Source organism: Nicotiana tomentosiformis, chromosome 8 (assembly GCF_000390325.3).
Source record: "Nicotiana tomentosiformis chromosome 8, ASM39032v3, whole genome shotgun sequence".
Classification (NCBI taxonomy): Eukaryota; Viridiplantae; Streptophyta; class Magnoliopsida; order Solanales; family Solanaceae; genus Nicotiana; species Nicotiana tomentosiformis.
In genome coordinates, this window is record NC_090819.1 from 62509433 (window position 1) to 62522001 (window position 12569).

Here is a 12569-nt window from a genome sequence, read left to right on the forward strand (position 1 = left end):
CGATATTTTTATACTTGTGTGGGTGTTTAGTTTTGAGTCCCGAGGGCTCAGGTGAGTTTCAGATATGTTTCAAAAAGGTTTGGACTCAAATACAGGTTGTTAGTGCTACAATTGTCGCAATTACAAGCACTAGCATCGCAATTGCGAATATGACATGGGGGACTCAGATATTGCAATTGAGATATATGGTTCGCATTTGCGAAGTCTAGGCTTAGGTGGGTTAGGTCGCATTTGCAATAATTTTGTCGCATTTGCGAGGAGTGCAGATTTTGCATTTGGGAGGTCTGTGTTGCAATCGCGACATCTCCTGGGCTTGTCAGGTGCTGCATATGCTAGGCTTCCTTCGCAATTGCGAGGGTTCACAATTGTCGTAATTGCAAACTATTTGTCTATCACGACCCAAAATCCAAACCGTCGTGATGGCACCTAACCCAACCCGCTAGGTGTCACGACCCAAAATCCATCTAGCCGTGATGGCACCTAACACAACCCGCTAGGTAAGCCAGTTAACAACAAACCAGTTCAAATGATATTTATTAAGAGAATAAATGATAATACAACTGAACTGTTATACAAGATTTCCCAAGGACTGGTAATACAAATCATGAGCTTTTAAGATTTAGAGTTTACAAAGCTAGTATGAAATAAATACATCATCTGTCCGAATGTACATAAACAGATTTTCATAAGTCTAGGGCTACCATAAACAACAAGCAGCTGTAACTGGAATGCAGGTACGTCTTCAATGCTAGCTTCCGTCATACACATCAACATCAGCATCCAAAATCTGCACGTAAGGTGCATAAGTATAGTATGAGTACAACCGACCCCATGTACTCAATAAGTAACAAACCAAACCTTAGGTTAAAAGTAATGACGAGCTGGGACAAAGGTCAGAGTCCAACTCCAATAACCAGCAACAATTCATAACAATATAATAAAGATGGTACAAGAAATAACTCAATAAATAAATGCTCAGCTCGTATACAATTCCGAAAAATAAATATTTTCTTTCAAGTATAACAGTAAAACTCAAATCTCTTGCCGAAATCACCGAAAATATGAGTAAGTTTGAAATCTGTGATTTTTCTCAAAAACTTTAACAACATATAAGAAATTCCATTATAAGATGGCATGAGGAAAAATACTTCTTTATGCCTGTCACGACCCAAAATTCTACCACAGGCGTCGTGATGGCACCTAGTCTCTAAGACTAGGTAAGCTAATTTCCATTGCATTTTTGAACCCATTTTTTTTGAATTAAATAAGTAACCAAAACTAATAGCGGAATTAATTACAATATACAACCTCCCAAGACTGGTAGTACTGAGTCACGAACTCTAACTGAATACATGAAATGATCACGAGGAGCGAATATACAATACTGTTTGATTACAAATTAACAGTACAATGAAATGAAAAGACTCCAAGGGACTGCGACGGCCAAGCAGCTCTACCTTGAACCTTTACGATCGCGATTTAACTCTGCTCAAGTCTGATATCTCCAATACCTGGCTCTGCACAAAAATGTGCAGAAGTGTAGAGTGAGCACACCACAACGGTGCCCAGTAAGTATCAAGACTAACCTCAATGGAGTAGAGACGAGGTACAGTCAAGACACTCACTAGTCTAATAACATATGCAATATAATATATAAAATAATAGGAAACAAATAATAACAGAGCAACATGAAATAACCAGTGATATGCACAACAGACAACAAGAATACCATTAATATCGCTCAACTATTAATAATTACAATTACACCCAATTAAATCAAGTACTTCAAATAAATGTCTTTCACATATAATTCTTCCAAATAATTCTCTTTCAAATATAATTCTATCAATAAATCTTTTCAAGTAAAATTTCCTCAAATAAATATCTTTCAAATACAATTCTTTCATATAATACTTTCTAAGTAAAAATCCTTCCAAATAAATATTTTGAATATAATTCTTTCAATTAAAAAGTCACCATCTGACACCTCATTTCAAAATTATACAAAATACGGGTCTCAGCCCATTTTCATATTTTTCATAAACACGGGTCTCAGCCCCTTTTCGTATTTTTCATAAACACGAGTCTCCACCCATTTTCCATATCTCCACGATATTTCGTGCCCATAATTAAATTGTCATATTTCCCCGGCACCTCGTGCCCTCATTTCATATCTCAACTGCATGGACAACTCAAGTGCCAATATCCTCAATGTATATAAGATCCACATGATCAATTTATTTTCAATAAAGTAAGGTTAATATTATTTAAATCAAGTAAGAAATCAACAAAAAGATAAGTTTATTTTAGAAATCGTTTGAGAGAGGAAAAATGACATTTCCTTTAAAAATAAAGCATCAGATAAACTACTGATTTGGATATAAAATTTATTAAATTAAACATACTGGAAATTTTCTTTTATTTAAAACAACTCAATGATCAAAGAAAAATACAACCCAAAATATACAAATCCTCAAAGTCTCGTACAAAAAAGTCAAGGTCAACACAATACATCAAGAAATACAAAACACTTAATATTAAGTTAAATAATACATCACGGAAAATACAAGAATTTATAAATTACGGAAAAATAAAATAACCAAGGGCAAGTACAAACATAGTCCCGAAGTAAGTGCTCAACAGGGGATCTCCCGAGGTACCGCCTCGTAGTCCCAAAATAAATATGCAACAACAATAATGCCCCCAGGCCATCACAAATCAATCCCCGACATAGCCCCCCTCGTCTCGCCACGTGTGCAATAGTAAAGTAAATGCCCGCCTTATCTCGCCACACGTGCATAATAATGTTCCCACCTTGTCTTCCCACATGCGCAAACCCACATATATATATATATATATATATATATATATATATATATATATATATATATATATATATATATATAGCCCGCCTTGTCACGCCGCATGTGCATAAATCAATAGTAATAATAGCACGGCAGAAATCTCGTGCAAACACCCGAACATAACTCCTACAATATAATGTGCCAATATCACATCTCATAAACTGCACCTCAAGTGTTCAAATATTACAACATAGCATAGATTGCACATCAAATGCTCAATTATTACAACTTATCACAGATTGCACATCAAGTGCTCAAATATTATAAATTATCACAGATTGCACATCAAGTGCTCAAATATTACAACTTATCACAGATTACACATCAAGTGCTCAAATATTACAACTTGCCACAAAAATCAACAATACCTTATTTTCCACAATAAGGAGCCAATGGCTCGACCATAATGTGCACAAAGAATCTTAACAAAATATCCGGAAGTGAACGACTCAACAAAATAATATTTCACATAAAAATCACGGTGGCAATCACACCAAATCATCATGTAAAAACAATTTCAACAAACAAGGATCTAGGCATGACAAATAGAGAATTTAATGAGTGCCAATAGTTTCCAATTTAATACATAAGGGCGTCTAAGAATTTTTAATCAATGAAATTTGCACATATAAACCAAGTACGTACTCGTCACCTCACATACATGGTTTTCAATTACACAAATTGCTCATAAGACTCAATGCCTAAGGGAAAATTCCCCACTCGAGGTTAAGCAAGACACTTACCTCTTTGAAGTTAGGCTGATATTCCAAAATAGCTTTCTTGCTTGAATTGACCTCCGGACAGCTAAAATCTATCCAAATTAATTGTATAACTTCATTAAAATTCATCGAAAATAATTCCGGATAATAATACGTCGACTTAAAATTTTATTCCAAAAAGTCAACAAAAGTTAACGCGGACCCGCCCCTCGGAACTCGGCAAAATTTTCATGAAATACGAACACACATTCCGATACGAGTTAAACCATACCAATTTTATCGAATTCCAATAACAACTCGACTTCCAAATCTTAAATTTTCGTTTTTGGAAGATTTTACAAAAATCTTGATTTTTCCTCCATTAAATCCGAATTAAATGATGGATTCAAAGACATAATCATGGAAATTAATCAAAACTGGATAAGAATCAATTACCCCAAACACCCACGCAAGAATCTCTCCAACAATCGCCTTCTACCGATCTCCAAATTTGATTTTGAGATATGAACTCAAACCCCCATTTTTGGGACTTTTAATTCTGCCGAGATAGGTCTTCTTCGCGTTCGCGAAGCACAAAAAAATGTGCTGCCCAGATTCCTTCTTCACGTTTGCGATATCCTCATCGCGTTCGCGATGCATTCAGACCTCTGCCCTTCCTGTTCGCGAGACACGAGTCGCGCTCGCGAGGGCTTAACGCCAGGCAGGCCCCCAACTCCCTTTCCTCTTCGCGTTCGCGTCTGCCCACTCGCGTTCACGTAGGCTTTCCTCATCTATTTCTTTGCGTTCGCATCTTCTTCATCGCGTTCGCGATGGGCAAATCCCAGCCGTCCAAAATCCTTCTTCGCGAACGCGTGAGACCCTCCGCGTTCGCGAAGAACAATACCAGATATCAGTTCCAACAGTGGCAAAACAAGGAGAAATGATCCGAAACCATTCCGGAACTCACCCGAGCCCCCCGGGACCTCAACCAAACATACCATCAAGTCCCAAAACATAACACGGACCTGCTCGATGCCTCAAATCACATCGAACAATATCAAAATAATGAATCACACCTCAAATCAAAATCTATGAACTTTGAACTTTCAAATTCTATGTCTTGTGCCGAAACACATCAAATCAATCCGAAATGACTTCAAATTTTTCACACAAGACATAATTGACATAACGAAGCTATTCAAATTTCCAGAATCGGATTCCGACCCCGATATCAAAAAGTCAACCCCCCGGTCAAACTTTCCAAAAATTCGACTTTCGCCATCTCAAGCTTAATTCCACTACGGACCTCTAAATAATTTTCCGGATACGCTCCTAAGTCCAATATCACCCAACGGAGCTAAAGGAACCGACATAACTCTATTCCAGAGTCGTCTTCACACATTCCCGACTATGGTCAAAATCCTAAGACTTAAGCTTCGGTTTTAAGGACTGAGTGTCCCAAATCACCCCGAATCATCCGGTAAGTGAATTCAACCACGCACGCAAGTCAATACACATAATATGAAACTGCTCAAGACCTTAAGTCACTGAACGAGGTGTAATTTCTTAAAATGACAAGTCGGGTCGTTATATTCTCTACCTCTTAAACAAATGTTCGTCCTCGAACGTTCTAAGAATTATTCTGAGGTTACCAAATTGATGATTTTTTTGTTTTACACATATACTCACGGTTGATTCCACGGTACTGCATTTGAGATAAGCATGACAACATCGTCTCATTTGAGTTTATTTCTTTTCTCCATTCTTATAAGCTTTAAAGCAAAATCCCTAACTCTCCAATCATTTCAAAAAATGCCTGAATTCTCACAACAACACACAATATTAGTCTCAACTGGTTATAGCAACTCATGCCTATGCACATATAAATTTTCTCAATAGTGTTAAAGTAATTCAAAACTTTCTCTGGGGTTCTACATTATTCCCCGCTTAGGATCATTCTCCCTCAATCACATAACATAATTTATCTCTTCTTTTGAAAATCTCAATCCTCCAAATTTTACTAACTCCCAAATTTTTCAGAAATTTCGGCAGAGTCTCCCTTGTAATTGGGCCTATCCACCTGCCAGAGTAACACCCAAGCAACTCCTAACAACATATCCACAATCCAACAAAATACCATAGGGTATATATCAATAACATTAATCTCAGCATTGCCTGATCATAATGATATCAGGACATGAAGCATATCATATGTATGCTCATCACCACATCTCTAGTCTTAAAAGCTGTTCATAATTAATTCCAACATCATCAATTAATCTCATATTAATCATCACCTCATTTCAAATTTTCACAACACTGACAACAGAACGTAAGGCATGAAGACCTCATGATTACTTACTCGGATTAATGAGTCACATTTAACGCCACCTGGGCACTCACCTCATAGGCTAAAACTCAATATTTATAGCACAAAAATGGATGAATATGAACAGAAAATATACAAGCATTATCAAATAAGCCTAACAGGCATGGCTCCCTATTAATATTATTGCACAAATTAAATTTCACAAGGGAGAATTTTAATCTCATAAATATTTCACCACAAGGACCTCGTCCTTACATAACTTCCACTGTGGCTTGCAACCCGGTTTAAATATTTCACATCGTGTAAAAATGCGAGGATCTCGTCCTCAAATCCAAATCACAATTTTGTTGCACATTGTGCCAACTAAAATTTTCAATTTCCTTTCTTTCTTCTTTTCAATATATTTCATAAACAATTTTTACAATATATAATGAACCCTCATACCGGTAGGGCGTATAATTCATAAATATTGGAATCAATTATTCTGAAACACATTAAACCCACTGTAATGAATAATAAAAAGTACTTTTGGACTTATAGCCCTCAATAGTGTACAAAAATAAATGACAGACACGGGCTCACACCTTCAAATCTCCCAACAGGGATAAACATATAAGTGGGTTACAAATTTACGAAGCTCACCCATAAGTGGAGCATAATAGGAGGACTCACCTTAATATTCAGAACCAAACCAAGTTAAAGGAAAAATATCTTTTTATAACAAAATCAGGATCGTACCTGTAACGACACCATCTGGTGTATCGGCCTCAGCCAAATCATAGTGATTATATCAATGGGTCGGGCCTCCACCTCTTAGGCGCCCACTACCCGCCTATCCTCCACCTCTTGCTGACGGTGCATGTGGAGTATTAACTGGAATAAAGCTTATAGCTGGAGTGTTCTGATGAAATCCACCCCTCCCAAGTTTGGGACAATCTCTCATGATATGCCTAGTATCACCACACTCATAACAACCCCTATGAGGTTGCAGCTGCTCGTACTGCATCTATGCCGGATAACTGGAATAACCACTATAAGAATCTCGTGTCGGTGGTGCACTATAAACTGGAGCATCCCGAGTAATCTGACGTGCGGACTGAGCTGACCGACTGCTCGAGCCTCTGCTATAATTGGTTCTAGCTGAAGAGTAAAATCCACTGAACCCTCCAGATCTTCGAGATCTTTTGGCCTCCTTAGACTCCCTTTCCTCGCCTAAAACGCCCTCAATCTTCCTTGCAATCTCTACTACTTGTTGAAATGGAGCATCAGTTTGCAATTCTCGAGCCATGCATATTTTAATATCATAATCGAGTCCCTCAATGAATCTGCGGACCCGTTCTCTGATTGTAGGAACTAAGATAGGTGCATGACGGGCTAACTCATTGAACCTGATAGCATATTCTGACACTGTCATAGTGCCCTGACGTAACCGTTCAAACTCTGTGTGCCACGCATCTCGGAGAGTCTGGGGAACAATTTCTTTCAAGAACATTTCCAAAAATTGAGCCCAAGTTGGTGGTGTGGCATCGGTTGGTCTACCTTCTTCATAGATTTGCCACCACCGATACGCTGCGCCTGACAGTTGAAATATAGTAAAGGCAACTCCGCTCACCTCCACAATACCCATGGTGCAGAGAATACGGTGACAATTTTCTAGAAATTCTTGTGCATCCTCTGTAGCTGTGCCACTAAAAGTTGGTGGATCGTATTTCTTAAACCTTTCAAGTCTCTTTTGTTCTTCTTCTGATGCCTCGGGCCTGACCTCAGGCCAAACCGGAATAACAGGTTGTACCGGTACTACACCCGGAACCTGACCAACGTGAACCTGCTGCTCTGGAGTTGTGATAGGAGTCTGAGCTACTCCCCCAACCTGCGGAATATTTGGTGCAACAGAGATCAATCCCGCCTGAGTTAATGTACCAAACATACTCAGGAACTGTGCTAAAGTCTCCTGAAGTCCCGGGGTAACAACAGGTGCTTCTGGTACCTGTCCCCCAACTGGAGCTACTGGTGGCTCCTCAACTGTTGTTCTGACAGGTGCTCTAGTCATAGCACATGCCCTTCCTCGGCCTCTACTTCGGCCCCGGCCTCTTGCAGCCCTAGTAGTATGTGCGGATGCCTACTCAGCTAACCTAGTAGCACGTGTCCTCACCATCTGTGAGAGAATGGAGATACAAAGATTCAAATTCCAAATTCAACAAATTCCGCACGACAGGAATGAAAGAAAAGGAAATTTCCTAACAGTTCCGTAGCCTCTCGAAGATAAGTACAGACGTCTCCGTACCGTTCCGCAAGACTCTACTAGACTCGTTCATGACTCGTAGAACCTATGAACCTAGAGCTCTGATACCAACTTGTCACGACCCAAAATCCCACCACAGGCGTCGTGATGGCACCTAGTCTCTAAGACTAGGTAAGCCAATTTCCATTGCATTTTTGAAGCTATTTTTTTGAATTAAATAATTAACCAAAACTAACAGCGGAATTAATTGCAATATACAACCTCCCAAGACTGGTAGTACTGAGTCACGAACTCTAACTGAATACATGGAATGATCACGAGGAGCGAATATACAATACTGTTTGATTACAAATTAACAGTACAATGAAATGAAAAGACTCCAAGGGACTGCGACGACCAAGCAGCTCTACCTTGAACCTTTACGATCGCGCTTTAACTCTACTCAAGTCTGATATCTTCAATACCTGGCTCTGCACAAAAATGTGCAGAAGTGTAGAGTGAGCACACCACAGCGGTGCCCAGTAAGTATCAAGACTAACATCAATGGAGTAGAGATGAGGTACAGTCAATACACTCACTAGTTTAATAACATGTGCAATATAATATACAAAATAATAGGAAACAAATAATAACAGAGCAACATGAAACAACCAGTGATATGCACAGCAGACAACAAGAATACCATTAATATCGCTCAACTATTAATAATTACAATTACACCCAATTAAATCAAGTACTTCAAATAAATGTCTTTCACATATAATTCTTCCAAATAATTCTCTTTCAAATATAATTCTTTCAATAAATCTTTTCAAGTAAAATTTTCTCAAATAAATATCTTTCAAATACAATTCTTTCATATAATACTTTCTAAGTAAAAATCCTTCCAAATAAATATTTTGAATATAATTCTTTCAATTAAAAAGTCACCATGTGACACCTCATTTCAAAATCATAAAAAATACGGGTCTCAGCCCATTTTCATATTTTTCATAAACACGGGTCTCAGCCCTTTTTCATAATTTTCATAAACACGGGTCTCAACCCATTTTCATCTCTCCACGGCATTTCGTGCCCATAATTAAATCATCATAAATCCCCGGCACCTCGTGCCCTCATTTCATATCTCAACTGCACGGACAACTCATGTGCCAATATCCTCAATGTATATAAGATCCACGTGATTAATTTATTTTCAATAAAGTAATGTTAATATTATTTAAATCAAGTAAGAAATCAACAAAAGGATAAGTTTATTTTAGAAATCGTTTGAGAGAGGAAAAATGACATTTCCTTTAAAATAAAGCATAAGATAAACTATTAATTTGGATATAAAATTTATTAAATTAAACATACTGAAAATATTCTTTTATTTAAAACAACTCAATGATCAAAGACAAATACAACCCAAAATATACAAATCCTCAGTCTCGTACAAAAAAGTCAAGGTCAACACAATACATCAAGAAATACAAAACACTTAATATTAAGTTAAATAATACATCACGGAAAACACAAGAATTTATAAATTACGGAAAAATAAAATAACCAAGGGCAAGTGCAAACATAGTCCCGAAGTAAGTGCTCAACAGGATCTCCCGAGGTACCGCCTCGTAGTCCCAAAATAAATATGCAACAACAATAATGCCCCCAGGTCATCACAAATCAATCCCCGACATAGCCCCCTTGTCTCGCCACGTGTGCAATAGTAAAGTAAATGCCCGCCTTGTCTCGCCACACGTGCATAATAATGTTCCCACCTTGTTTCGCCACATGCACAAACCCTCCCCCCCCACACACACATATATATATATATATATATATATATATATATATATATATATATATATATATATATATATATACCCGCCTTGTCACGCCACATGTGCATAAATCAATAGTAATAATACCAGAGTGAAGATAACGAGGATGCCGGGGGAAAGAAGGACGCATTATAAGGTGAAACGGCTCTATGAGGTAAGCAATAGCTTGTGAATACTCTTTTTTTTAATACAAAATGGTAATATGCAGATAATGTACATATCCATAATGCTTTGTATAGTCTTGTAAGGCCATAGGTTAGGTTTAACTGCTTGCAAGTTTGGCTAGTGTCCATTTTATAGGGGAAACTCAGCCGGAAATCTCCGTCGGAATCCACAATGAGTTAGACACCCCATAAACCCTTACATTCGAGGACGAATGTTCCTAAGGGGGAGAGGGTGTTACAACCCAAATTCGCATACCATAGATCACGCCGTAAGTTAGTCGACGTAAATCCAAGAAGAGATTATCTTTGAGATGATAAGAAGTTAATCCTATTGGTCTTAAACGATACAAGGGTGTATAAGAGTGGTTAACAAGTATTTGAAGTTAAACGAATCAAGGATGTTGTAACCCGTATTTTCGGGTAACACTAGAGGTGATTAATTGTCCCAAGAGGTCTTGTTTTAATGTATTTGAATCATATAATATCCGCATCATAAGTCTTGAAGTCAAGCGAGTTATGAAACAAAAGTCGATAAAAGTTGTCGCAACTTAGGTTTATAATTTTACTTAAACTTTAGGTCAAATGTTACTGCATTTTTCTCCCAATGTGCTTGGAATTATGGGGTGATCTACCTATCAAATTGAAGATCTATGAGTTTAGTTTCCAACGCATTAAACCGTTCATCGATATGATCTCGGAATAGAGAGATATTCGCGTTTTCGCGAGAGCGCGCCAAGCTGCTCTCTATGGGGCCCACAAAGGCGGTTTAAGACATATGGACATATATAAGATACCTCAACCCCGTTTTAAGTCATTATTTTTCAGTATATTCAGACCTTTTAACCCTAAAAACAGTCTCTCAAGGTTCTCTCATGATCCAAGACCCAAACAAAGGGCAAACAACACAAATCAAATGTCGGGAATCCCGTGGCGCTAGTAAGTTTCTTGTTCTTCTTGTTGTTGCTGATTTTTGTGTTGTTCCAGCTCGTGTGGGAGGTTGTTTTAAGTGTTTTATGTCCTGTAAATACACCTTCAAGTTTTTAATATCAACCCTAGGTGATTTCAAGTCTTCTAAAGTAATTCTAGTGCCGAAAAACCCGAATTAATTGCTAGTTTCGCTTCCTTGTTCTTGTGGCAGAATTGAAGGGATATTTCGTGAAAAATTAAGGTCAAATTGGAGTTGTTATTTCTGTTTAAAGGTAAGGAACCTCTTACTCTATATATATTTAAGATTATCCAAGTTGCAGCTAAGTCGTTGAAGCTAGAACTTGTGAAATATATATCGAAAGGCTTGGTAGTAATGTTGTTGGTTGGTGGACTGTTTTGGAGGCTCAATATGATTATTAATGATGTTGTTTGGGCTTTTTGGTGATTGTATTGACTTGTGGGAAGTCATATAAATAGGGGAGGTACTGTCCGTTTCATCGTAAAATAGGTTGTGGTCGATACATAATAGTTACGACGCTTAAGCGATAATGATAGTGTCATTTGTCTTATTATAGACTAAGGAGTCATGACATTTGCATAGCTTGAGGTTGGGCAGTATATACAAGGTATGTGAGGCTATCCCCTTCATTCTTTTGCACGACTCCGATTGTACATAATGTAATGAACGAGCTCCCAAAGATACTCTACTCTTAGAAGCTAGCAGTACTTACATTGCTGCCCTTCTTATGAAACGATTGATATTGATGTTACTTCTCTTATTCTTATATTATCAATGTTGCTGGTAGTTCCTGATTCTTATAAGATTCTTGATGAAGAGTTAATCCTAATAACGTGTACGAAGGATACCAACCTTATGTCACTCCGAAAGGTTCAAAATGTGATTCCAATGAGTCCAGCATGCATCATATATATGTATCTATTTTACTCTACCGAGCCGCGCTATAGTCGGCCGGGTACGGCACCTATTGTGCAACCACTGATCAGTTGGGTTTTACCGAGCTCCACATGGCCGGGTACGATTCTACCGAGCCCTATGATGGCCGGGTACGTTTTACCGAGCCTATTATGGCCGGGTACGATATGATGATGGTGATGCCCACAAAGGCGTATGTTTTAAAAGTTTATGTATATATATGTATGTATCATGTATTTCATGTCAGTAGCCCTCAGAGGTACCCAGATGTCACAGGTTGTATATTCTCTATCCCTGTTTACATTACTGTTCTTACTTATGCTTTCTTGCCTCACATACTCAGTACTTTATTCGTACTGACGTCCTTTTTATTTGTGGACGCTGCATGTCGTGCTGCAGGTCCTGATAGACAGGTAGACGTAGCTCCCCCACCACAGTAGGCTGTCCAGTTCAGCGGTTATTGGCGAGATCCCTTCTCCGGACTTGCCGTGGTCTTGGTATGCATTTTTGTTATAGACATTATGGGTATGTCGGGGCCCTGTTCCGGCAATGTTGTAGCACTTATGTTCCTTTAGAGGCTCATAGACA